Genomic DNA, 26,625 nt, shown 5'->3' with positions numbered 1-26,625 from the left:
AAATGTCTGATCATCAGCCAAGTAATGGTGGTCTAAACCTGTATGGGGCATATCAGCAAGCAGGCGTTCAGAAATTATCGGCGCTTTTGCGTCCATTTTCGGACAAAAAGCGGTGATAATTTTATCGCCTTATCTGCAAGGTCACGCTCTCGCGTGAAACCTTGCCTTATCTCCATTTCCCTTAACGCCCATCTTTGCATCATTAATGAGGTGCAAAGTGGGCGTTCCTCCCCAGTATAACGGGAGAAATGTCGCTAAGCAACATTTCTCCTATTATCAAGCCTCACGCAAAGCAGCATAGCAACAGGAAAAGTAGCGATAACTTTAGTTATCGCTACTTTCCTTACGCCTGCTTTGAAACTGACTTAGCCATGATATTCACCTTCCATAGAATAGCATGGCTAAGTATGTGAGGCCCTATCAGCAAGCTATCGCCAAACTTTGTGGGATTATCGCTGTGTTTCCAGCGATAATCACACGTTTGGCAGTTAGCGCTAGGATTTTTATTACTTTTGAGATAAGCGTTGCTAATAGCACGCTATCTCAGCGATAAAAATCCATGCTAGCCAGCGATAATAATCCTACCGCTAAGTGCGCTTAGCGATAATTATCACCGGTTGTTGCTGATATGCCCCTATGTAAGTTAGTTTAAGACATGTGTCAGACTAGTTAACTTTTGTCCAGGAAACAAGGACCCTGAAACTTAACTTTGTTTATCTGAATTGGCCATATTGTGTAGTTCTGAGGAAAGTTTCTTAGCATCGGAAACCCTCCCTATCATAAAATCGACTTTATTCTTAGGTTCTGTAGGGTAGAACATGCCTTCTCGCCATACATTTTAGACTTTACATGTGAGAACCTGGGGCCAGTCCTTTCCGCACAGAATGGGACTCACATATCCCACTGCTACAGAAAGTGGATTATACAGTCACCTAGCCTTTATGGGCTCACATAAAAAGCTCACCACATTATCAAACTACAATTAAATCAAAAAGTGATAATGTGAAGAAAGCTAAAGTTGTATATTTTTGCTGGAAGTCATAAGAAGCAAGGCTTCTAGTGGCTTGATGGCATTGAAGTGGGAATTCCATAGGCAAGATGGCCGCCGACAGGTCGTAGAGAGCAGTTGCACTCTCCCCCCTCTCTGAAGAAATTTGCTGAGTGCCGCTGCTTAAGTGAGCTTGCTGGATATGGAGGTCTTTTTTTTTTTAGAAGAAGATCACAATATGGCAACGGAGTTATTTAAGGATGGTGACACTTATTAAACTCCAGATCTACGGCTCAGAGAGAAGGTATAAAAGATTATTACAGGCAATAATTTTAACCGCTTTGACGGTTAGGAAACATTGGAACGGCTTGATGCAAAGTATGGCGCCAAAAACACAGAAAGCCCCAAAGGAACAGAAGGGGCAGTCTGAAAAGGAAAAAGCGGTGCCCAGGGATCCAGATGTACCAGCAACGAATTTAAGAGCAAAAGCTCAAACTAAGGCTCAAACCAGGAGAGCAGCAGAGAAAGTATCGGGGAAAGCTGCGGAAGAGCGACAGAATAACGAAAGCATCGAGATAAGAATAAAGAAAAGGGGCTCCTTGCAAGAAAGGTGAATAAGGCACGACAAGGGGATGATTGTGCAGGGAAGGAAGCATCCTTACGCCAACCTACCTTGTTGGAGTCCTTCGTCTCTACTGCGGCTGCAACGCCGACACTAATGCTGGGGTTACAGAAGCTGCATGCAGGTGATCCTGATATGACTAGCGGCGCATGCACTCAGGGAACGATGCCGATCGGGAGTGCGGAGCACCTGGAGGCGGGGAGTGCGCAGGACGCTATGCAGAGTACCGAGGCTCAGATTTTGGAAGTAGAGCCAAGCAGCCTGACAAGTGCGGGATGCCTTACGGCGCCGAGAGATGTGCAACAGGCAGTGGACTCGGAGCTTCAGGATTGCCAGCAGCCCCCGACAAGTTGTAAGGTAGGAGTAGTCACCGGAAAAGATGAGGGAGGGCATATGTACGCACTGGGCAGCGGAGACTCTAGTAAAAACGCTATGACCGATAATTGCAACAAGGTAACCGCGGATCCGGTGAATGAGAGAGAGAGCTGCGCAATACCTCAGTTGGAGAGAAAAGGTGGTACGATAACAGAGCAGGCTATAGCAAGAGACTCCCAAGCCTTGAGAGCTTATTTGGAGCCAAATTGTAAGAATGCACTTTATGCTTCGCAGAGAGATATTGCGTTAGAAGTAAACACTAACACTTTTAATCCTGGTTCCCCGAGTGATGATTGTTTTTTTTCAGTTAATGATGAGGAGGAAGATGAGGGGGAAGATGATGAAAATGAGGATGAAGACAACTCAGCTTCAGCTTCAGATCTTGGCTCCGATACAGGTTGGCGCCCACTATCTTCAGAGAGCTACACGGAAGACTCAGCGCTCGGATCTGATACTTCAGAGCTAGATGACAATACAGTGAACAGGGTTTGCCCGCAAAGAAGATTAAAAAGCGTGAAGAAAAGATCACGTAATAGGGTAAAGCAAGCGCAAAGCCTCTCACAAGCTGAGGTTGTGAAGAAATTGGATTGGGATTATTCTGCTACCTCACAGACATACCAGGAGGCGGAAGGTAATAACTCTCAATGCCCGGTACAGCCATACCTGCCTCAACCGCAAGCTCAAGCCCAAGCTCAACCACAGAATCCCAGTTTCGATCTTCTATTTACAACATTGAAGCAGATGCAGGGCGAAGCGAGGATTGAAAGCCGAAGGGCCAGGCAGGCGAATAAAAAGATACAGGGATCACTGCGAAAAATAAACAAACTGTATGTAGACATGGTAGGCAGGGTTGCGGAGGTAGAAGAAAGAACCGGAAAGCTGGAAGATGAGGTTGCTAAATGGAGAGACACTAGGCTTGAACAGGAAAAAACTACAACGGATGTCTTATGGAAACTTGAAGCGTTTGAGAACAGGCAAAGACGGAATAACATCAGACTGTTGGGTGTGGAGGAAGGGAAAGAAGGACAAGATATCCGATTGTTCGTGATCAATTTGCTCAGAGAGGGGCTTCCTGAGATAACTAATTGGGATTGGGAAAAAGAAATCCAACGTGTCCATCGTTTTCCCTTATACCAGAAGAGGGGGAACATGGCAGGCAAACCAAGGCCGATCTTGCTAAATGTGGGGAATTTTCTATTAAGGGAGGAGATTATGAGCAAAGCAAAACCCGTGGCCAAGTGCACTTACAGAGATATAACCTTTTTTGCCCAGCCTGATTTTTGTCACGCCGCTGTTGAAAGGAGGTGGCGGATGAGACAGCTCATTGCATCGTTCCATAGCCTAGGTTGTGAAGCCTACCTGATGTTTCCATTCCGATTGAAAATAGGGCTATGTGGTCAATTCAAGGTGTTCCATTCTGAAATAAAAGCACAGGAGTACCTTAATGAACTAAAACTCTCTAAGGGGCAAGGGGGCCCAGTAGCTAGCAAAAGTTAGTAAGAGGAAATCAAATATAAACAAAGAGCATAGTAAGACGAGATCAATGCCTGATATGGTAATAAATATTGTTCAATAAGGTTAGACTAAAACAGCAGCAATTCGGCATTTTTGGGAATGAAAAGATGAGGGGGAAAGGGAAAAAAAAAAAAAGGAGAGAGTGGGGGGGGGGGTGGCAAACTGCGAACCGGCGGACACGCATAGGTCAGGATTGACCTATTTGCCAGTAAGGGGGGGGGCTCTTAGGGTGGGATTTCTCGGGGGGGTGGGGGGGTATGGGTACAGGGCAAGACACATTGAGAGAATGTATGGGCACAATAGAGAGGGAAGAAGGAGTGTTAGAGACAGATGGCATGAAATCATGTAAGAATAGGAATACCAGACAAATACATAAGTGGGGGAAGGATCGAAAAATTTGTAGGATTCACTGACTGGGACAAATACTAGATGCAGGTTAATGGGTACTCGATTTGTCACTTGGAATGTATGTGGATTAAATGATTATCGGAAAGGAGGGTAGTTTCATTGGCATTAAAAAGGATGAATGTGGATTTTGTGCTATTACAAGAAACACAAATAATGGCGACTCAAGGGTATCTTCTGGACCAGTTAGGCTTCCAGGTATTAGTATATTCTAAGCAAGGGGCAAAAAATAGAGGCGTGGCTATTCTTTCCAGAAAAAAGGATGTAATTACAAGGAGAAAGCTAGAAGATCAGTGGGGTAGGTCGGCATTGGTTGAGTGCTTACTTAATGGGAAGTGGACTACCTTGGGGACGATCTATGGATCAACTGATGACGATCCAGAGATATTTGAATACTTGGATCTGGAGTTAGCCACCTGGGCTCCTTGTGTTATCTTAGCTGGGTACTTCAATATTAATGGGGCAGACGGGTTAGGGCTCGGGCTTGGATCCCGAGGTGGATACAAAGGCAGAAAAAAAAGAGTGTGTAAGGCGTTATCTAGCCCTGTACAAAACAATGTTTTAACAGATGTATGGGGGAGCTTGAGACCGGGTGATATGGGGTTCACATATTACTCAGCTCCGCATAGGACCTGTGTAAGGCTGGATTATTATTTTGTAACTAACTCTCTGATTCCTAGCTTAGAAATTGAAAGACTTCCTAGAGTATTTTCCGATCATAATCCGCTGATTTTAAACTTGGCTACAGTAGCTGCTACACGGAAGGAGAGGGTATGGACGTTTGAAAGAGGGTTACTAAGTGATGAACAGTATATTCAACATATGACACAATGGATAAAATCCTTTTTTGAGATCAATAGGGGGACTGCGGAGACAGGTATGGTTGGGACACCTTTAAGGCTGGAGCCCGGGGGGAGACTCTTAGTTATAGTACGTATAAAAGAAAACAAGAGCGGTTGAGGAACTTAGAAGTAACCAAGGCATTGCTTGAGGCTGTGGAGGAGTTAGAGCAATGTATTCTGCTGGGGATCTCGCCTGAGGAAGCCCTTATCAAGCTTGCTAGGGCAAAATTGCACGCAGAGGAGAGTGAGTCAAGTGGGGCTGCTAAGTTATATTTAGCAAACAAAGAGAGATGCCACGAGTTTAGCGAGAGAGTGGGACGTACACTTGCTATTTGTACTAGGCAGAAGGTGGCTACAGGGGAAGTTAGGGAAATTAGAGACAGTAGGGGCACGCTACATATAGATACAGAGGAGATTTGTGAAGTATTTAGGCAGTTTTATGCAACCCTATATGATGAACAATGTGGTAAAGAGGAGGAGGCAATTAATACATATTTACGGGAGATACCAGTAACAACATTAAGTGAGGAGGATGCTGAGCTGTTAGAGACACCTTTAGATATAACAGAAATTAAAGCCGCTATACAGAATCTACCCTCTGGTAAAGCAGCCGGACCGGATCAAATCCCGTTTGAATTTTATAAGGTATTTTGGAATGAGATCGCTATAGATTTTTTGGATACATTAAAGCAGGCACAGGTAGGAATTTCCATACCGGCATCATGGGGAGGGGCGGATATTGTTATAACTTTAAAGAAAGGGAAACCACCTACCGAACCAGGCTCATGCAGGCCGATAACTTTAATGAATGCGGATACGAAGATTTACTCAAAGGTATTAGCCACTAGATTTGCTAGTATAATACACACTCTTGTTAGCAACAATCAACACGGCTTCATACCCGGTAGGGGCACCACCCATCATATACGGAAGGTTATTACATTACTTGATGTTGGAGAAGTTTCAGGAGAACCGATTGCGGTAATGCTTTTAGATGCGGAAAAAGCTTTCGATCGGGTCTCCTGGGACTATTTGTGGCATACCTTAAAGAGAGCAGGGCTTAGGGAGGGTTATGTCAGGGCACGGCAGGCTCTATATATAGCTCTGGTAGCCTCTATCAAAGTAAATGCAGGCTCCACCCCTCCAGTGAAGATAAAACGGGGAACAAGACAGGGGTGTCCCTGCTCACTGCTATTGTTTGCGATGTATATGGATCCGCTAATACGTAGGTTGGAGATGAACGAAAGAATTGATCCACTAACTACGTGTTTGGGACACTGTAAGATATTAGCATACGCTGATGACGTTGCGGTTATAACACCAAATCTAGCAGAGGCAATAGAGCAGATTGAGATCGAGGCCTTGAAATTTGGACGGATATCGGGGTATGCGCTGAACACCTCCAAAACGCAAATAATTAAGAACCAGTATGTGCACTGTCTGGATCACAGGGTGGTGGATTCAGGTGTTTATTTAGGGGTAACTATTACCTCTGCCTTAGAGACTTTAGTGGAAAAAAACATAGTTCAAAAAATTACTAAGGTGGGGAAAGATCTAGATAGGCTTCAGAATTTACACCTCTCTATTATGAGACGTACAAACATTATCAAAATGATGGTCCTCCCAAAATTTTTATATATATTTAGGGCAATTCCCCTAAGGTTTGAGGATAAATGGTTTAAAATATTAGAGAACATGATAAACAGATTAATTTGGGCTAAGGGCAAGACGAGGAGAGCATTGAGGTTCATGGCGTTGCCACGACATAGGGGGGGATGGGCGCTACCTGACTTAAAGCTTTATTACTGGGCAGCAGCCCTGCAGTATATGACAGGCCTAATTGGGGGTGCAAAAATAGAAGGACAAGGGCCCCTCAGCACAATTGCTATATATGGGTTAGTTTTAGGATTAGAAGCAGAGAACGTATTCCTGAAACAGATGGACTCGAGTTATTTCAAAAGGACCAGATTTAAGACGATCATGGCAGCATTTAGTATTTGGAAAGCTTTTACAAAGAAATTTGGCCTTGGGAGATATAACTGCTATACAAGAATGGGAGAGAACCCCTCCTTACCTCAAGATATTTTCTCTGACTTTGTGTTAAAAGAATGGGGGAGGAAGGGAATAAGTAAGATTGGTGATATCCTGGATGGGCAGGGGATTATGCAGTTTTCGTAGATTCAACGAAAATATGGATTAGCCGCAAGACATTTTTTTAAATATTTACAGGTTAGAAGCTTTATGGTAACAAAGAAGGGAGGGCAGGTTGGATTTAAGAAAAACTTAATTATGGAGATTATTCAAGAAGGAACTGATTGTACGATTAAAAGATTTTATTCTGAACTGATAGAATCTAGGCAGGATGATTTGGAAAAAGGATCGGGAAATTGGGCGCAAAAACTGGATGTAGGGAAAGAATCCTTTTCTCTCTCATTAGAAATGGGGCAGAGTGTATTATGCTCTGCGGCTCTTCAGGCACAGCACTATAAAACTCTGTATAGATTATATTATACTCCTGCTAGAATAGCGCAATGGGGAGGGACAACAGGTACTACCTGCCCAAGATGTGGGAGTCTAGAGGCTGATATAGTTCATATTTTTGCAACATGCCCACACATGCATACTATACAAAAAGATATTGAGGCCTTTTTCTCTAGATCATTAGGATTTGAGATTAATCTAACACCGGCGATTATACTGCTAGGAGTCAGCAATGATGATAGGCAAATGGAATATGAATATTTCATTTTTGTCGCTATGGCAGTATTGAGGCTGTGTATTGCTTCGGAATGGCTTGCACCCCTACCCCCGACTTTTTATCGGTGGTTAGCTAGACTCACAGAGACTTATAACCTGGAGATGGCAATTTATGCAAGGAAGGGGAAAAAGGGAAGGAGATTAGGCAGACAAATATGGGAGCCCATAACCAAGTGGAAAGAATGACGTGTAGGATAATATAATTTGTTAGATTATAATTAATTGACAATCTGCCTGTATATATGAAATGATTGATTATGAAATGTTTGGTTTTTCTATTTTTTTTCTCTCTTGTGCTCTTATTATGTAATGTGTTGAGCCCTGTGCAAATTATAGGGGGAAAAATTCTTAATAAAAAAAAAAAAAAAAAAAAGTGGGAATTCCTTCATCTTGTTTATATATAGGTCTATGGTTTAACGTCACAGCTACCACTGAAAGTTCTTTGTCAACTCTTTCTTCCAAAGCTTTGGCTTAAACTTTTGTTCTGAACCTTGTACATAAACATATTCCTGTATATTTGCCTGACTGGTTTTAGAAGTAGCTTGGAAAAAGTTATGTCCGCCTTAACATATGGCGAGATCTTTCCTAAAATGGCATGTAAAATTCTGGATACGGCTCAACATATCGCAGCCATATTATCAGGATCAGCGTTAAAATAATCGCCGCTTTAGCGGCAGGAAACTTCCGCTAAAGCGGCGATAATGGGCTTGATAATATGCTCTTGTGAATTCCCATAGAAGCCCATGTTCTGGTGTGAACATGGGCTTCTATGGGAATTCTCTACAGCATATTATCAAGCCCATTATCGCCGCTTTAGCAGCAGTTTCCTGTCGCTAAAGCGGCGATAATTTTAACGCTGATTTTAATGATATGTCCCATAGAGTTTTAATTTAACAAAAACACATCACAATCTCAGGTACGCTCAGGGATCAATGTAGGAAAGCTTTTTTCAGTTCTCACAGCAGTTTATGAGAAAACCTGCCACCAATGAAAGAACTCCAGGATGCAATCCGCATAACAAATCATCAAGTATGATGTTACTGCTCAACACAAGGTTTTATATGATCCAAGGGCACATACCTAAATCAGGCAAAGAATCTGAAAACGAAAGTTAAGACCATGTCATATGAAACTTTTAAGTACTATGTGGAGCAAAAAATAATCTGAGCTGCTTTTAGACACTTGTTATTCTGGTATTATGAAATTAGGAACAAAGCTACTAGCAGCAAAAGTGTGCATTTAGCCTTAGTGAAAATCCCAATCTGACAACTAAGATTAGGTTGAAAGTCTATTTTACTAACAAGAGTTGCCCTTTCCGTAGCACCAATTATTTGCTTATGCCTGCAGTTTGATTCAACACACCCAAAAAAAATTAAACCAGAGTTTAATAATGTTGACATAAGAATTTGTAATGAAACTGTGCTCTCTTGTTTAGCTCTAAATATATATTTTGCTAGGCAAACTTTTCAAATGTATGATATTGTGCTAAAATGATTTTAAATTGACCCTCTTGCTACTGTGTACTTGCCGCTGCTGTGATCCTGCTAAAAGGGAAAGCTGTGGAGACACCAGACGCCGCTGATGGACTACATTTCCCCACCACCCGTCACTGCCAGCTGAAGCCGCATTCGCGCTTAAAAGCACTCTGCAGCCCCATAGCCATCATTGATACTGTTACTTGCCGATGCTGTGATCCTGCCAAAGGAGGAAGCCGTGGAGACACCAGACACTGCTGGTGGACTACATTCTCCACTACCCCTCACTGCTAGGTGAAGCTGCATTTGCGCTTAAAAGCACATCACAGCTCCGCAGCATGGGATGCATGTGGGCCGCGCCCGGGCTGCAACCAAGCCTAAGACGAGCCCATCTACACCCATCCACATCTGGCCACCGCTGACGGACTACATTCCCCACCACCCCTCACTGCCAGCTGAAGCCGCATTCACGCTAAAACGCGTGTCATAGCCCTGTGGAAATTGGGACCCTCATTGGTACTGTTTACTTGCCGCCACTGTGATTCTACTAAAGGGGGAAGCCATGAAGACTACAGACACTGCTGGGGGACTACATTCCCCAACACTACTCACTGTGACTACATTTCCTACCACTTTTCACTGCCAGCTGAAGCTGCATTTGAGCTTAAAAGTACACCGTAGCCCTGTGCTGCGGGCACACGGGTCTCACCTGGCCTGTGCCCGGGCCAAGGGCAGGCTCGCCTGCAACCGTCCGCATCTGGACATGGCTGGGCCTACCCTCAAAGTCCTGCAACAAGCAGTCTTTGAGGACCTTGTGATCTACCCATTATTGGCAGGGTAAGATTTCATTTACTGTTCTCTTTAAAACCATGGGAAAGCACAAATCAGTGGGGGGTGCTCTAACTACATGCCCCTCAGTTTCCATTGATAGCATGCTGGAAAGAACTGTTGAGATTATCGGTGGTGAAATTGAGTTAACAGAGCACAGACTTTCCTTGGACTATGTTGTGTTGCCTCCCGTTCACCGATTGTGCTCTCCGTGATAGTAATGTATCACCCCCTCTTGAGGGAGGGGTAGGCCCTCTGCAAGTGCCTGTTTGCCCCAATGATCACGCCATTACTGTTGATACTATAGAGGTTGAGTCAGTGACAGGTAATTCTTTGCTCATGCAACCTGCCCCAGGCATAGTGGTCAAACAAAAAAGAAAATTAGTGAGGAACGTGTCAGCAAAGCTTAAACAACCTCTCCCTCATCAGAGAAATAAAAGCCAGCTCCTCTCCTGGTTCCAGACTTTGCCGTAATCCCAGTCCTCTGCAAGTCAGATATGTGAACCCCTGCCAAAGGACTTCCTGAAACTCAAGGCTCTGTGCGATCATTTTGCAGTATTCTCTAAGGGAATTTAAACTGGCTTTTGGATCGCTTGGACCAGATAGAGTTTTTTTTGGCTAACGCACTTCAACTTTTAAATAAGAGTCACATACTGGACATTGGAAGTGGACCACTTGCACACAAACATATAACATGTAACCATTCGTGTGATAACCTGCAGGCTGTGGGTAAGAGCCCCTTTGTGCATTCTGCAGGCAACTGTGAACTCACATCCAATGAAAATACTAGGCACATGTGTATCAAGAGGACAACAGATTCAAATATTTCTGGTCAACCCACCCCAGTTCATCCTCGCTTAATAACCACTAATCCACTGCTTGATAAGCCTGTTGATGTTCCTGTTTCCCCCCCTGTCAGGACATTTTAAGTCTTCCCTCTGCAGCCTGTCCGTATGTTTTAAGTTTGACTGGGGTCTTCCCCTTAGATCCAACAAACAGGAGTCATGGGACCAGCACCAGAATAGGGCCACTCATTGGCTGAGCAAATATAAATAATTTATTGTATGTGGCCAAAATGAGATCATAACGGTGAGGAAGGTGGGCTAGCGTGGACAATTGAGATAAAATATCGTGGAAGAATGTATTCGTTATGAACTTTCGGAGACCTGCCTGTGTAAGGAACATACTAAGAGCAAACAAATTTAATTGTCTGACTGAACCAAGGTTGTTACCCTACCTCTTGGATATTTCTATAAGCCATTCATCTCTCCCTTACATGTTTGCGTTGATCCTTGTCAAGCACCTTGTGTTCCCTGCACAAACAACTCCACTCAGTGATTTGGAGAATTTAGAATGACTTTTCGGAGGCCCTTTAGCACCACAGAGATCAATCACCCACAATGCTATAATGGAGAACATTAGGGCATCACCGTTATCAGACCCAGTTGCAAACGTGGGTTTTTAACACCGATCCATCAAATTGGCCTGAAATAAATAGTCACTCACTAGGAATTATTGGAGGTGGTCAGGGGATGCAAATTGTATCCTGGAACATAGCAGGGATTCATCACAACTTCAGAATGAGGATTAGTTGATTTTTGTTGAGAATTGCGACTAAATTTGTTGTCAGGAGACTTGGGCTTTTGATACTATAGCCATAAATAGGTTCAGATCTTACAGCACTGACACAACCCCATCTGTTGCCAGAAGAGGAAAGGGGTGAGGTCTGGCTATTTTTGTGGGTTGTACTATTTGAAACTTGGAAGTTAAAATCCTAGCATCAAGGCCTTGCTATCACATTTTAAATCTATATTTGCCAAAACAGGTTAATACCCTTTTATTTAACTTCTATTTTAATTATTTCTCTGCACATCCTTTAGGCATCATTGATGGGATAGGTACGTTAGTTTCAGAGTATGTAGACAAGGGAAAAATCAATATATCAATCTTATGCGGATTGATTTCAATACCTCCAAATGTTTGTACTATGGGGGTCGCACATGTGGATTCACTAATGTTCATGGTGATGATATTGTACATTTTGTACAATTGAACTATGGCAAAGCCCTAAATCAGTTAGTCTTAGAGTATAATCAAATCTTTTCAGCCAACGTCCAGGGAAATGGCAAAGCAAACCCACCTACTTTTACAGAAAGTGGTAGGGGGAGTACCATAACCCTGTCATTTTAAAATTCAAATCTTGTTTTATCAGCAAAGCACACCTTGTATACAGAGAACAAGGGTTTTGTTTAAAGTGGGGTTCTCTTAATCTATTAATTCTAAAAAGTTCTTTAATGAACTGGTCCATGAAAATCCTTGCGAGATCTTGGGCTGGCTTCCTACGTGGAGTGGGGGGGAGGGTTGTTTGACCTTGAAAAAATCATGGACCGCTTTACGAAAAGCAGTGAAAAATTCCCCTGTGACTATTGTCATGCAAGACGAACTATCATTTCTGTATTGCAATGAAGGATCAAGTCAGCTTAGAATTGCCAGTCCTTCAAATTTCAAACTATTCCTATAGTCATAGTCCATATAGTGTTCCTACTGTGCTCTTCGCAAAATGCAGGCACTGGAACAAAAAAAACAGCAGCAAGCTATCTCACTCACCCACCTCCTGCTATAGTCATACTACCACTATATCAAAGTGGGAACTTGGAGGAGCAGGACAATTGTTAGCTCTTCCAATCTAATTCTCCTTCTCGAAAAGTAGAAAAATGTGGTTGTGTCTACAGTGGCAATCGGCTGTTATAGACATAGTAGAAAGACTACTCTGCCTATAGAAGCAATCAGGGGTAAAGACTGGTGACAGCCATTAGCTGTAATACCCCCACACCATCTTTATAATAGTGCTATAAACTAGAATTTTAAAACAAATACTGCACTACCCTGCCAGGGCTTGCCTCTCTCAAGGCTTAATGTAAAAACAAATGACATCCCATTCTGCTCTCTCTGGTCTGATTCTGAACAAGCCTATAATATAATGAAAACATATGACACTCCACCACCTTGAGGCCTTCTCTCCACACACCGCACTTCCCTGTAAATTTGACACATGTGTGTGGGTGCCCATTAACCCCCAAAATAGGTTTGTGGCAATTTTCTGGAGTTCCACTAGACCCTAACATATTCATCATAATCATTATTATACGTATTATTTGCTGAGAAAATAAGTGTAGCAAGCTCACACCCACTTGAAAATATCGTACCATTGCTGATACAAATGATTAATTGTCCCCAGGTTCACAATACTCTTTGTTGTATTGCCACATCATTTGTTTTAGTAAATTTTTTAGTGAGTAATCCTAGAATGAGTAATTACATAAATTTTTCATATCTTGGCATTTAGTTCTATTTGTTTTGCCTGCAGTGTGCATAAAGCATTAGCAGTAAATAGCGAAAATGTTGGGAAGGGAGACGAGTCATTTGCATTAATTTCATTGTAATCAACAACCTAGCGCCAATTACACTTTTGAAAAGAGGATTGCAATAACCCGGTATTCTGGTTATATATAATGAACACTTCATATTTACATTTAGGGGAATATCAACAAGAGTCAGCGTTAATTACCGCTGACCGCGCTTAGCGCGGTTTTTGTTAACGCTGGCTATCGATGGAAGTTATCGCCATGCCTGCGCTGTATTAACAACGCATAGCGCAATGGCGATATAAATTCCAGCGATAGCGGGGAAATCGCCGTTTTGCAGGGAGCATCGCTGGTTTTTCAGCGATGTTCCCTGCAAAACGGCGATATGCTTGATGATACGACCCTGTGGTCGTGACACAATAATACACCTCCCATGTTACACATACATTAGCAGGATTTTAGCAGACATTAGTTTTTGGCGAAAACCGTGGTTTTCGCCAAAAACTAACATCTGCTCAAATGCTGTGGGCCGCCTTGTAAATATTGTGATGTGCACTTAGCGATATTTTACAAGTCCCCCTATGTGAGGTACGCTCAGTGACGCCCACTTTGCATCTCATTAGAGATGCAGAGCGAGGCGTCGGGGAAAAGGCTGCTAACATGCGCTAATGCAAGTTAGCATCCCCTTGTAGATAGGGGTATAATATTATCCAATATAAAGTGGAGATAAGGCCCTTGTTAATATGCCCCTTAATCCTTATAATTGTGAACATGCAGCAGGTAGCTATGCTCTAAATGCACTGTCAGCACCCTGGATGTGTGCACCAACAGAAGTTTTATTCACCAAAATTACATCAGTGTGAAACACACTTTGCCACTCACTGATGCGAAAGAGGTTATAATCAATCATTTGACAACTTATAGTGATGTTACTTTTTAAAAACATGTCGCATTTGTTATAAAGTAAAACAAGCACTGACAGAGCCAAAGGTAACATTAATGGCCAAACAACACAAGTTACACTGTGGGTAGTACATATGAAAGATATAAAAGTCATCGCCAATCTTCACAGCGTGGTATAAATAGTAATCTGAAACAGCTTTCATCAAGTATTCCCATTCTTAGCAAGACCAGTCCTTAACTTTGAAATTCAATTTGAATGAGGGGAGTGCGAAATTGAGAATTTGTCCCCAAATTATGAAAAATTCCAGTAAACCTATATGAAATGATGTGTAAATGAGGTGAAATGCACTTTGGAGTATTATAAGTGAAAATTTAAGACAGAGCCATAAGTTGCATTCTAAGGTCACTTGAAAAATATGCTAAAAGGACTGATTCAAGGGGGGAAATGTCTCTCGCAACACATTTTCTACTCAAACCTGTCTCCTGTGAGAACTTATATCTTACTTGAACGAGTCCACTGCAGCAAAAAATTATGCCAAAGTATTCGCTGGAGTAATTTCCAACATTTCACGTAATTACCCAAATTACTTGAGCGTAATAGAAAATGTTGTACAGGAACTTATTACATTTATAGTCTAAGCTGGCAGTAACTCATTGTAAGGAAGAGGCGGACATTGGTTTATCATAGGCTCAGTGTCAAGGGCATACTTGATCTAGACGTCAGGAATAACAGTCTGGCTCCTTTCCTGAAACCTGTCCCTTTTCTATTTTTAAGACAATAAACAAAAACCCAAGGGGATATTCTCAAGAAGATGCGATAACCACCGCAAAAGTAGCCTAACGCAACTCTTCACATCGCAGTCTATTGCGGGAAAATAACACTGTGTTAACGTGGTATTCTCATCACGGCGGCACCATGTGATAGACCCATGACAACACGTCAAATGAGCGCGGTAAAACCAACGCGATGCCGCAAAAATGCGACACACGAACGCAAAAAAAGCTGCGATGAGGCCAATCGCGATACAAAAATCAGCGATAACCAGCGATAGGCCTACAATTCCCACGCGGGAAAAGGCACCATAAAAGCAGAGTGCAAAAATCGTGAGATGACAATGTACGAACACAACCCCACATCCGTGACGTAGAACAAATGGCTATTGTCCCGCATCACATAGGCATCTCCTCACAGTCACAATGTACATTGCCATGTAGTCTGCATGTAAACTGCGCCAATGCAGACACATGCATGGAACACACAGTGAAACGGCATCTCCCCTTCACATTGCAGAGGGACAAGCAACTCCCCCTGCACACAGACGTGTCATTGCCATGATCAATCAATAATGACAGCGTGGACGAATGTAGGGGCAGTGACTCCCGCTTACGTACATGTTGCCCATGTTGTGGGACTTGAGTCACAGGGGGCATCCCTGCATCATGGTGGTACATAATTGACCCCAAAAGGAGCCCTGTTGTCACCTGTAGGTCACAAATGGCAGCCAAAATGGAATGATCTTGGACACACGTGAAACGCCGAAGAGTGGGATACCCTACTAGCTGTGACACACAGAACTGGCATTTCGAATACGTAACTCCCCAAACAGCCGCTCTGCACAGCGGTGACACACCCACCATCCATGAACACATCATAAAACCGTCATCAACACATGTCGAACTCACACTTGTCCTGAACAGATGAGTGACACGCACTTAGTTAATGTTATTTTGGAATGCATTTATTTGCACATGCTGTGCCTGTGGTTATCCTGTACTGTCCCATGATTGCCAAGGACTGTCATAATGTGACGTGCTCATCAGAAGAAATTTGCAATGATGGTGTCCCTGCGGGCTATTCCTGCTACGGGTGCAGTGGGGTTTGGTCCACCTCATCTTCATCATCATCGTCCGGTACCTCTGCCACTGGTATCCATGGTGCCTTGCTGCGTACACATATGCTGTGCAACACAAACCATGCAACAATCATCTTGCACACAATGTCAGGGCTGTACAGGAGCCTTCCACCTGTGATGTCCAGGCACCTGAAACGTGATTTCAGCAAGCCAAATGTGCGTTCCACGATGCCCTTGGTTCATTTGTGGGCCGCATTGTACTGCCTCTGGGCCTGTGTGTTCGGGGCTCGGAGGGGGGTCATCATCCAAGTGCAGAGTGCATATCCTTGGTCACCTGTGACAGTGCAGAGACATGAGTCAATAGTTGATTCTGCATGATGTGTTGGCAGGCTCACTGGTTCATTTGGTGTGTGATATGTGTTAACTTGTGATTCCTGTATGACATGTACTGCTTGTTGCAAATGAGCGGCATCAATGTGTATTACATAGCCTCACTGCTGCTCCTCCCTCCCCCAAGCCTATTCACTAGTGTGCGCAGTGCGGTTGCATCACTTGCACCCCTACGGCACACCATTCTCATGCCCGTCTGCGCATGTCCACAAGCCTGACAATGACACAGGGATGTTGTGCGCTGAAGGTGGGTGGCCGCGTGTGTGTCGGCCTATGGTAAGGACAGGGCAGACACAGATGTAGAAGTCATGCCTGGCTGAACTCGCCCTGCGGTTGAGGGTAGACCTTTGGCTTATGCTGCGGAAATAGCGACACAAACAGAAGTTGCCATGTATGATTCCGTACCCCGGGCGGACTTGCTCACCTCTTGTACTCCTCGGCCGAGGCCGCAATCCGTGGGCATGCTACATGGCAACATTGCACATTGCGTGACGGCTGGCACAGACACTACACCAGAAACATACGCATCAGTTACCTCCTTGTCAAGGCCTAAACTCAACCACGCCCAGAGCCACGTGTCGAATGACCACACCCCTACGCCGTATTGCCGTACGCCGGTCCACTCACTTACACTCACAGGGGGGGTCCGGTACAGTTACATGTCCCAGGTCTACCCCACTGACTGAGGTGACAAGGTTGCGCACGCTGTACACAGCACAATGTGATGTAGTATGGCCCGGCCCCTTTTATTGCCAGGGTCACACATCCAGTGACGCCTGTGCTGGATGGGTGTTGGTTAGTGTCAGCAACCCCTCAGGGGTTGGATGGTGCTGGCAACAACTACAACAGTGATCAGACAATCAAAAGTTCAAAGTACAAACAGCAAGGGTCCATGACGTGAGCTGCACAGAGTTAGTGGTCCCGGATGCCCTGCGGCCGGCACAGGCACACCCGCAAGGGACTGTGACTTGTGGTGCACTGAGATAGGGCCACGAGTGCTGAGCAGGTCCTCGTTGATGTCCAAGGAGGATGTCATGGAATGTTACGGAGGGAGTGGAAGGTGTCCATCCAGGGCATGTTGCAGAGGGCAGAAGCAAGCAGAAACAGGCATTATGGAGGAGTTGAATGCTACAGTCTCCTTTTTTCCCACCATGTCAGTATCAGCTACATGATGAAGACAACCCCCAGGTCATAGACACAGACACCAACAAAGTTCAACGGGAGAGTGCCCATGACTCCCATGGCACAAAGTCAGTGGCACCAGAGCTGTGAGGGGATGCAATCTGCGATGAGGCCTGTACAATTGTGTGTCCTACTAGAACGCAGTGTGTGCCAGAGGCAGTGGTCAGCGTGGGGCAACTGCTGTGCAGTCAGCTCCTCCTAGATCTCTAACACATGGCGTTGGAATGGCATGTGGAGAAGATTCCTGGTTGACGGAGGTGGAGGAACCAGAGCTGACCGGGTGTGCACCCTGCGATGACGCCGTGTCCTGCCTGGGACGGACTGGATTGGATTTGTCTGCGGACTGCTTGACCGGTGTGTAGGCCTAAGGCAGAAGTCCTTAGGGGCCCACAGACACGTGTTGTTGGAATGCTATGCACAGAGTTGGTGGCACCACATCGAAGGGAGTATAGGGATTTAAACAATGCCTTAAATATGTACTCTGCCATTGTGTGAACAAGACTCAGTTCCAAATGTGTGACCTACTTGTCTGCTGTGTATGCCGGTGGAGTTTGTCAACGAAAAAACAGTACTGTGGGCCTTGTTCGCAGAGGCCTATGGTCTGAGGAGGCTGCCAAGGACGCGGGCCTGGGCTTGGAGCTTGCACTGGCACGTCGTGGGCACTCTTGGAGACACGCTGGTATCGATAGGTGAGCAGTGAGGCCTGGAATGCGCAGGGGCGGACAAGACTGGTTCTGGGAGCAGCGGCCCGGGCTGCGGCAGGTGCCCAGGATCGCAGGCACAGCTGCACACGGTGTCGGCCTCATGGCGGGGTGAGAGGTGCTGCCCTGGCAGATACGTTGGCCATTCAGGAAGAGAACCACGCCCAGGGCTATGTGCTTTTTATTCACACCCCTATGCTAGCCTGGCGTACGCCGGGCCAGCCCACTCCGAACACGATTACTGGGGGGACGTAACAAGCTACATTTCCATGATCTTCCCCACTGGCTGGGGTGACATGGTTGCGTCCACTGTCCACAACACTACCAACACCAGCATTATATGTCGATGTGGATATGTCTGTGGTCTGCATACTGCAGTCTGTCCAGCACATCCACGTCACACTTGGCAATGTGTGCATTCTCATTCATGGGTCACTTGCCTCCTTCACACATGCCTGGTTGGCACCTACCTCCACATTCCCCTGGTGTGTGGCTGATGTGATATGCCGTTGGTGGATCATGTACATGGCTAGCCCAGGTTGCCACAGTAAGTTGTGCTGTTGTGTCTGGTGGGTGGACATGTTGTTTGGCATGTTGTATGTGGGTTTGTAACGTGTGTATTGCCATTGTTGTGAGTTGCATGATTGTGGATTGGAGGTGTGTGGTGTGTTCATTTGGTACTTACCATCGAGCACTGCATTTCCGTAGGTGCCATCCTGGAAGCGCCGGTTGATGAATGATGGACTGTCAGAAGATGTATGAGTCATGCACACTGCCTGGGTAGTTGGCGACGACATTGGTGAAGAGTCCCTGGTGGTCCACTATTGCATGCACATTTATGGAATGCGTGTGCTTTCTGTTGCGGTAATTGTGTGCAGTGTCGGCAGGGGGCACAAGTAGGACATGAGTGCAGTCAATTGCCCCCAACACGTGCGGGAATGCAGCTATGGCGTAGAAGCCTTGCTTGGGGTGAACAACCTTTACAACGCAACTGCTACAACGCACTACACTTACAACGAAATTTTTACAACGCAACATCCACTACAACGCATTCCATTACATAGCATGACACTACAACGCATGTTTAAAAACTACCTTTACAACGCATTCCATTACATCGCATACTACCTTTACAACGCATACCATTACAACGCAATCCATCACTTACCCTACTGTTGCACCCCCTGGAGTTAGAATAGTATGCGATGTAATGGAATGCGTTGTAAAGGTAGTTTTTAAACATGCGTTGTAGTGTCATGCTATGTAATGGAATGCGTTGTAGTGGATGTTGCGTTGTAAAAAATGCGTTGTAAAAGTGTGCGTTGTAACGACATACATCCTTGCTTGGTCTCCAGCTGTTCCTGCGCAGTGTGGGGGATGCAATGGTACTGGGGTACCAAGCTGAGGATGACATCCAGGACAGGTTTGAGGAACTTGGATAGGGCTGGCTGTGAGACTCCTCCGACTCTGGTGGTTGTTGGTTGGAATGTCCCAGAGGTCAACAGGTGCGGCACAGCCAGCATCTTTGTTTGCGGAGGCATGTTGGTTATCCGCTGTGTTGTTGCTGTCAGCCTGTGGGCAATGATGTTCAGGATGCGGAGGATGGTTGTCCTTTTGAGTCTATAGTGGGCAATGACATACTCTGGTGTGCGGCTGGTGCGTTTCCTGAAGGTCCCCTGTCTTTGTCTGAGCTGCCTCTGTGGTGGTCCAGGGGGGGCAGTGAATGTCCAGGGGGGCGGTCCTGGGGGTGGTGGCAGTGGGTGTTGTGGCCCTGTTGGGGCTCCAAGCAGCATGATGAGTAGCTCCTTGGCATCTGTTGTTCTTCAGGTGTGGCTCTGGGCTGGACTACCTTTTCTGGTGCCGGTTGTCATCCGACTTTGCACCAGGTCAGAGCAGGTGTTAATTTCCTGCTGCTAACGAGCCTTATCACATGTTATGTGATCTTATCGCCTATCTGGCTGGTAGTTGAGAATGTTGCGGTGTGGTGTTTTGAAGGCTTTTTGCTCGGGAACGCCTACTCTACATCTCATTAGCGATAGTTGCCTGGGTCATCCATGGCGATGTTTTTTGAGGATGATATCGCAGGAAAACTGGTGATATCGGCTGTTTGCACAAGCTTGTGAATGGTGCGATGAGTTTATAGCGACTTTGGCTGCGCTATGGTGCCGATAACTCTGCGATAACTCCTTGAGAATATGCCCTACAGTTGTCTATGAAATTTACCGAGAATATTGTCCCAGCAGATGTCGGCTGCGCTACAAGATAAGTCATACAGCGCATATATGGGGATTTTATTGCATTCTGCCTTCTTGAAAATTAGCCTCTTACCTTTTGAAGAGAGGCAGACCAAACCAAAGACTGATTTTATCAAGCATATTATGAGGACGCTTAGTTCAAGTCAAGTTAACCTTAACAGCACAAATTCATTATATTTGAAAGTCAGGTGTAAAAGCGATGCACCTTTTTAATTTAATTGCAGCGAAGTAGAATTATGACACCAATGAAACAACAGCGTCCACCATGAATCCTCTCCAGTTACTACCTACTGCCTTTGGTCACAGAGAAAGGGCTCACAAAATTGTTCAGCTTTTGTCTACCTAACTTCCAACACTGGGCGTGCTAAAACAGGCTCAGTTAATTTAACGAGTGCTATCAACACAATTTGATGTGATCCTCAACAAGTAGGGCAATACAGAAGGTTGAGCAGGTGTCTAAACCCACCCCCTCCCACTTACTTAGGGCCTGTGCTCCGACTAGTCAAGGCTCCTTCGGACCCAGTACACTCCCCTTGAGGCTCCTGCCGCACTCTTCTGCTCTCTCTACCCTTGCATGCTCTTCTGTCCAGCTCCTCTCCTTCTTTCTCTCTCATCCCCTCTGCCTTCTGAACATGTTGTATTCTCTTCCATTTGTAAACTCCCCCTCCTTTTTAGACTATTTAACTCTTTTTGCGCTCTCTCACTCCTTTTTAGTGCTCTTCCACCATTGTGTTCCCTCTCACGTCTTTTTGTACTCTTTCAATCGGATTGTGATCTACCTTTTTAGTGCTATCTCATCATTTGTGTGCCTTCACACTCCCTTTACTGCTCTTTTAGCATTTATCTGCTTTCCAAATTACGAGTCCTTTTTCTAACTCCTTTTAGTGTTCTTTCAATCAATTTTGCACTTTCCCACTCAAGCTTGTGCTCTTTCAATTTCTGCCCCCTATATCAATGTCCCCACAGCCTCCATCCCCTCCTGTGCATTCTTCTCGCCCCCTGCCTCCCAATCCTTACCTGTTCTTCTTTCTGCTTATTTCCTGTGCGTCAGCAGTCCCACTGCCCCGTGCTCCTTCCCAATCACAGGACCTACTTAATGGTGGCTGCTGCATGACCCCATTGACTAGGGGCCTTGGCTCAGCCATCCACTTGCCTGGGACCTGTCCTCTGGCCTACTCGTCCCTTTCAGACCCTGCTCACTCTCCTTGAAGGTCCATCCTTGCCCCTGCTCTCTCCCCTCTTGCCTCATCTTCTGTCCAGCTCTTCTCCTTTTTTCTATGTCATCACTTGTGCCGTCTGATCTTGTACTTGTTTTTTAGGTCTCGCCTACGCAGCGTGCATGCGTTGCGTAGGAAAGAGACCTTTAGTAATCGGCACAGCTTTCCGGGCAAAAACGTGCACGCGTTGCATTGCTTCAAATGACAACGCGTGCACTTTTGGCGATTCACTTGCGGGAGCGAGCAGCTGGCGCCATATGTTATCAATTATCGTGCCTTGCTGCTCGCTCCTGCAAGGGAATCACGCAGGCTCCCTCCTCTCTCCCCCCCCCCCTGCTGCCGCGCGAGGCGTGCGCGCTTGTGCTTGTTTATTACTTTAAATGTTGGCTGCACGCGGCTCACTAGTCTGGGTTGAGTGAGTCCTCTTTCTTGCAGTGCCTTTCACGCAGACATACTTTCAGATGCTTGTGCTACTTGCATAACCATGCGAGGAGTGAGGTTGGCGCTTCGTAATCACAGCGACCACCATTTCCTGCAGTAACGCTGTTTTTACCACATTAGATAACCGCAAAAGGAAACGCAGCGGCAGTTTCTGTCTGCTCTTGCGGATTGCCACTACACGACAACATCTGGGCTATGTTGTCCCAAACACAGGACTAACCGGCGGTTTGTACTTCCCTTTCTAAATAAAATACTCTCCACTGGCAACGAACGGCCATTGGTCGTGATGCTGCGTTGAATACGTTGTTGCTGTGTTAAAAGTGCCTATATTCATGGTAGAATATTTAAAGTGCTCTTTTGTGCAAGTAGAGATTTTACAGACAACACCAAATCAGAAACAATAGTGATTTCGATTGGAATTGATTAGGAGTAGCCAGGAAGAACAGTTGAGCTGTTAACCCTTATTACCCCCTCCCCACAGCACTATGTTTACTAATTTTCATCTCCAGTGATATGAAGGCAAAACGTCGATAGTTGGTTGCACAGGGCATATGATATGGCGCGCTTGTGCTTGTTTATTACTTTAAATGTTGGCTGCACGCGGCTCACTGGTCCGGGTTGAGTGAGTCCTCTTTCTTGCAGCGCCTTGCACGCAGATGTACTTTCAGATGCTTGTGCTACTTGCATAACCATGCGAGGACTGAGGTCGGCGCTTCCTAATCACAGCGGCCGTCATTTCCTGCAGCAATGCTGTTTTTACCACATTTGACATTTGATGACCGCAAAAGGAAACGCAGCGGCAGTTTGTGTCTGCTCTTGCGTATTGCCACTGCACGACAACATCTGGACTATGTTGTCCCAAACACAGGACAAACCGACGGTTTGTACTTCCCTTTCCAAAAATAATACTCTCCACTGGCAACGAAGGGCCATTGGTCGTGATGCTGCGTCGAATACGTTGTCGCTGTGTTAAAAGTGCCTATTTTCATGATAGAATATTGAATTGCTCTTTTGTGCAAGTAGAGATTTTTACAGACAACATCAAATCAGAAATGATAGGGATTTCGATTGGCATTGATTAGGAGTAGCCAGGAAAAGCAGTTGAGCTGTTACCCTTTGGTCCCCCCCCCACGCATTATCTTTACTAATTCTCCCCTCAAGTGATATGAAGGCAAAACGTCGATAGTTGGTTGCCACAGGGCATATGATATGTTGGAACACTAGAATGTGTCCAGCAGATCACTACAGATAGTGGTACCCAGCAGTGGCATAGCATGGTTGTCAGAGCCCCAAAACGAGCAAAATTGACAGCTTGGCAATTTTCCCCAATTAATGAGTTCAGATGCAGGCACAATCTGGATACAGTAGGGCCCTCAAGCACATATACCTGGTGGCACTGCACCTGCTGCACAGATGATAACTGCAGACCTGCTTATGTGTCTCGTGGTTTCTCATTCTACTTGTGTTTCCATCTCTCCTACCTCTCTGTTTGAGTTTCTCATCTCATCTCGTTCCTCCTTAGTACATTCTCCTCCCTACTCTCTTCCTCAGTCTATCCCTCTTCATCTCTTCTATCTCTCACTCGACCCTATTGCCTTCCCCAGTCTCTCCATGATATCCTTATTTCTTGCTCCCCTTCCCTTGCCCCATTTGCGCTTCCTTATCCCTGTTTCTCAATTTGTCATTTTTCCTCTGCTTTCTTACAAACCTTCCCTTTCTTTAATCCCTTTTCTCTCCCGTCCCTTCTTTATACTCTACTCCCCTCGTAGAACCCCCACCGTCACAGAAGAGAAAACACCGAATCTTGCCCCAGGCAGGCACGGTTTAAAACAAGCATTGGCATAGCCAATAGGTCTCGCCTTTGGGACCTTTTAAGTATTTAGTTATGCAGCACAATATCCTTGGTTCAACAACATCAACTGTTGCATGGCTACACACTTATAAGGTCCCAAAGGTGAGACCTATTGGCGATGCCAATGCCTGGTTCTCTTCCATTCGTTTTGTGCTCTCTCACTCATTTTTGTAATCTTTCTCTCATTTTGGGCACTCTCACTCCTTTCTTTTACTCTTTGACTCGTGTTGTGCTCTCACTCCTTGTTAGTGCTCTCCCATCATTGTGCAGCCTCTCAGTTCTTTTTGTACTCTTTCAGTCATTTTGTGTTCTCTCGTTTTTGTGCTTTCCAACTCCTCCTCATGCTCATTGATTGCTTTGTGCTCTGTTGAGCTCCCGGCAGCCCCCTACCACGCATTCTTCTTGCGTCCCTGCTCCTTTTCTGATCTTTCCTCCATGTTTCCTGCCTCTTCTTTCCTGCATATTTGCAGCCCCTCACACCGGCTCCACGCTCCTCTCCCTGACAGAACCTAACTAATGGTGGCTGCTGCACTACCTCATTGACTAGGTGCCTAGATCCACTGCCCCACTTATCTGGGACCTAGCCTCCAAACAGTCTCTGCCCTTTCGGACCCAGTACACTTGCCTGGAGGCTCTCGCCTTGCTCCTGCTCTCTTTCCTCTGGCATCCTCTTCTGTCCAGCTCGTCTCCTTCTTTCGCCCTCACCCCTTTGACTTCTGATCTTGCTTGTTCTCTTCCATTGCTTTTTTTAGTTCTCTCACTCCTTTTTGTACTATTTCAATCGTTTGTTCTCTCTCACCCCTTTTTAGCACTCTTTCACACAAACAACCGAGAAATAGTTTTGCCCTTGCCATGGGCTCTTTAGCCAGGTATATCTTGGTTCCAGTGGGACAGTGATCCAGGGAACCACCTCTGGGAAATACCAGTCCAGACGTGGGTCCTAGGTTCACTGTGCCACTGGGACAAAACCATAGCCAGCTGAAGAGCCATGCCTAGGTCAAAACCAATCTTGAGTTGCTTGAGTTCTGGTTCAGGGAAGACCTGGCTTGGCAGTTCGAGCTGGACTGTTCCCATGAGAAGCAGAGCCAATACTAATTTGCGTATGACTGGGATCAAACTGAGGTGGCATGGTGGGCGACAAACAATGGATAGGGATGCGGTCTGAGGGGTTGCTAGTGGTTGAGATTAATTTGAGCATTCCATCCATCACGGTGTAGTTTTTGCATTTAACACCCTAAGTGTGCTGTGCATGCCCAGAGGTGTGTCCTGGGTTCACATTGCCACTGGGACCAAGCTATAGCTAGCTGAAGAGCTCTAACTAGGGCAAAACTGGTACTAGGTTCCTGGTGTTCTCATTCAGGGGGACGTGGTTTGGCAGTTCGGGCTGGACTGTTCCCATGAGGGGCAGGGTTTTCCTATAACTGGGTCCACACTGGCTTGGCAGTTCCGGCTGGACTGTTCCCATGAGGAGCAGGATCAAGACTGATTTGCGTATGGCTAGGGAAAAACTGAGGTGGCATGGTGGGACAAAAAAGATGGATTGAGATGCGGCCAGAGCGATTGTCAGTGATTGTGATTAGTTTGAACATTCCATCCATCACCTTGTTATTTTTGCAGTTTGATCAGTGAGTAATTAAGATAGAGTTAGTTATGTAAGGCTGTGATACATTAGATAGCAATTTAAAATAAAGAAAACAGTACAGTAACTACCAGTGGAGATTTCAGATGCTGCTTAAACCTCTGAATTTCCTATTGTTGAACAGCCACTGTTCTAGAGCAGTGTAGAAGCCATGGCAGCTCCATAATTCACTCTTGAGCAACAGCTGCCGGCACCAGCTTAGTACTGAACAGTATATTCAAAGTTTTCTACATATCAATGAATCTGTGAATTGGAGGTTGCCTGTAAGAATAGTCCCAGGTTGACACTAATGAGCTCTGTAAAAAACTACAATTATTCTCACATTTTAAGACTAAAATGTGAATATTGGTGCTGCTACTTCAATCCACAGGATGAGCTTTGCTGTCACAATTATCCAATGAAAAACCAATTAAATGTGCTTCTTCACTGCCAATTGTCATTTAATTTTACAGAAAGTTAACTCAGGGAATATATGCAGTTATAACATGAAGAATTCAGAAAATAAATTCCATTTGAAATTATCACTCATTCTGTTTTTAGAAGGTGGCAAAACAAGATTGATAACAATGATGTCTATTTCTACATATATGATTTTCCCTTTGAAAGACAATTGCAGTTGGGATGATCATTCATCAGTGTTATTCTTGGTTAACAAAGCAACAAAGTCCATGTGCACTCTTATGTTATGGGTTCTGTTGTGTGTATTTTTGTGGTGACCATATGACACGGCAGGGTATACTGGCAACTTAAGAAGGTGGGGTCTACCCTGACTGGAGCCTATTGGAATAGCCAGGTTTTAAGCAACTAGTTGAAATCTATGATAGAGTTGGTTGCTCTGATGTGGAGGGTAGAGTTGGAAAGATATAACAGGCACTGGCTCTTTTGATGTGGGGGACATAGGTGAGCAGGAGACCAGAAAAGAGGAGCTGTCTGTTTAGTATGCAGAAGTTGATGCAGCTGTTCAGATATGCCGGACCTTGCTCGTATAATGCTTTGGATGTATGTGTGAGGAGATTGAGC

General features: G+C 45.2%; 1 protein-coding gene across 3 annotated transcripts in view; it reads left to right on the top strand.

The window, feature by feature from the left end:
- GRID1 (glutamate ionotropic receptor delta type subunit 1) overlaps positions 1-26,625 on the top strand; it is a 2,258,979-nt gene that overhangs the window by 1,567,323 nt on the left and 665,031 nt on the right. The window lies entirely within an intron of this gene.

This window comes from Triturus cristatus, chromosome 1_2, assembly GCF_964204655.1.
Source record: "Triturus cristatus chromosome 1_2, aTriCri1.1, whole genome shotgun sequence".
NCBI lineage: Eukaryota > Metazoa > Chordata > Amphibia > Caudata > Salamandridae > Triturus > Triturus cristatus.
The sequence above is the reverse complement of the archived record's forward strand: the minus strand, read 5'-3'. Positions and strand labels throughout refer to the sequence as shown.